Raw genomic sequence first — 2,470 nt, forward strand, 5'->3', positions numbered from 1 at the left:
TGAACTCCTGAAAGTGGCCCCCTGAAGAAAAAGCTGAGAGGTTGCGTAAGGAAGATCAGGAGAGACTTGAGAGGTTGCGCCTTGAGGACCATCGGCAGGATAGAAAATGACAGAGGGAAATGGCTAGGATACTAGCAGCCAGTATTGTAGCCCCTCTAACCACTAGACCCACCCCGAGGCCAATCCCCTCCATTGACAACAGAGGATGTCAATGGCCAGCCCTTACAGGTAGACAGGCCTCCACACAATGTTTTTATTGCAAAGAAGAGGGTTATTGGAAGCACAACTGCCCCTAACTGCATCCCCTGAGATGTCAGTTGGGGGATAGTAACCGGCCCCCTAGGAACCACCCTGTGAAGATGTTGTTAGTCACTGGCAATAGTAACTGATGGTGACGGGACTTGCGCCTCCTCCCCAAGTCCTGGGTAAAGGCAAAAATAGAGAGGAAATCCATGAACTTTCTGGTGGTGTCCTGAAAATGCCTGTGGGAAAGATATGCAAAAAGACAAGCTGGGTGCAAGGGGTGACAGGCACTCACCAATATAACTGGACCACCTCTCAAACAGTGAATTTAGGCACCCATCAAATCATACACTCCTTCTTGGTTATCCCCAAGAGTCCAGCTCCCCTTCTTGGCTGGGACCTACTTCATAAAGTAGGGGCCCACATTCACTTCCAGGACAAGGGGATATGTGTAACAGACAAATAAAGCCCCCCCCCCACAAGTCCTTACACTGTCTCTTCAGGATGAGAATCGCCTCCATACCCCTCCCCTTCTGGCAAGTATACCTGATCATGTGCACCCCTGGATGGGCAGGGTCCCTGGAGTCTGGGCTGAAACTGTGGGGGTGGGATTAGCTGTCCGCCAGCCTCCTGTCATTGTAACCCTCAAGCCTGGCATCACCCCAGTCCACATCAAGCAATACCCAATGTCTCTGGAGGCCCAAAGGGACATAACTCCCCACATTAACAGATTAAAAACAGCAGGGATCCTAATCCCTTGCCACTCTCCATGGAATACCCCACTCCTGTTGGTTCGGAAACCTGGGGGTAAGGACTGTAGGCCTGTCCAGGATTTAAGAGAGGTCAACACCCCGGTGGAGGACATACACCCTATAATCCCCAACCCATATACTCTCTTAAGCGCCTTAACACCGGATCTTGACTAGTACACTACTCTAGACTTAAAAGATGCTTTCTTCATGCTTCCTCTTGCACCATTAAGCCAGCCCCTATTTGCTTTTGAATGGTATGAGGAGGACACCCAGGCTACTGGTCAGATCCCGTGGACAAGGTTGCCACAAGATTTCACAGGGGCAGCAGTTATTGATGCCTCCAGATCCTTGGTCTGGGCTGCCTCATTCCCAAAAGGCACATCAGCTCAGAAGCCTTGAGGAAGGCTGAAGGTAAGCACCTAACTCATGAAAGCAGCTAAGCCGGGCAATCATCATGGACATAGGGTTAGGAGTCAGCAGCCCTGCCAAAATTGGGAATTAGACTTTACTGAAATCAAGCCAGGTAAATTTGGCTTCAAATACCTCCTCGTCCTAGTGGACACCTTCTCAGGCTGGCCAGAAGCATTTCCTACCAAATCTGAAATGGCTCTAGTAGTAGCCAAGAAATGTCTTGAGGGAATTATCCCTAGGTTTGGATTTCCTGAGATATTGGGGTCCAACAAAGGACCAGCTTTTGCAAGCAAAGTGTCCAAAGGGGTTGCTGTGGCTTTGGGGATCAATTGGAAGTACACTGTGAGTATAACCCCCAAAGTTCTGGACAGGTAGAAAGGATGAACAGAACAATTAAGGAGACTTTATCTAAATTGGTCCAAGAGACTGGTATAGACTGAGTGACCCTCCTTCCCTTGGCTTTGTTCCATGCCCGAAATACCCTTGGCCCACATTCTCTTACCCCTTATGAAATCCTATATGGCTCCCTTCCTCATATCCTTCTACCTATTCCTCAAACCATTGAGGGCACTAATACTCCAGCTGAATTGAGGCCCAAGTTATTGGGGTTAGCCAATGCCCAACAAGACCTGTGGCCTTGAGTCAAGGAGGCTTTCCAACTAGAGCCTCACTCCCTGCATAAGTACAAGTCGGGAGATTGGGTTTCGGTAGAGACATCAGCAAGGTCCCCTACAGCCCTGAAGGAAAGGTCCTCATATTGTTTTGTTCATTACCCCTTCTGCCCTTAAGGTCGATGGCATTGGACCTTGGGTCCACCACTCCCACGTCTGAAAAGCAGAACCTCGGACCAGTGGCGAGTCATGCATCATTCCACAAACCCCATAAAGCTTCATTTGACCTGGCATCATGAACCTACTTCTGTTCCTGCTACCTCTCCTCTGGCTGATGATACCAAGCAACTGTTATCAGCCACATGATAGCTCCTTCTCCAATCCACATCCACCCTGGCAGTGGACTCTCAGCAGTTGGGAAACTTCCACTACTCTCTGGACTGTTATCTCCTC

General features: G+C 49.5%; 1 pseudogene; it reads left to right on the plus strand.

The window, feature by feature from the left end:
• Positions 1-388: 388 nt before the first annotated feature.
• LOC123241668 lies at positions 389-1,394 on the plus strand (annotated as a pseudogene).
• The last annotated feature ends 1,076 nt before the right edge of the window (positions 1,395-2,470 follow it).

Source organism: Gracilinanus agilis, chromosome 3 (genome assembly GCF_016433145.1).
Source record: "Gracilinanus agilis isolate LMUSP501 chromosome 3, AgileGrace, whole genome shotgun sequence".
In the NCBI taxonomy this organism is placed as follows: domain Eukaryota; kingdom Metazoa; phylum Chordata; class Mammalia; order Didelphimorphia; family Didelphidae; genus Gracilinanus; species Gracilinanus agilis.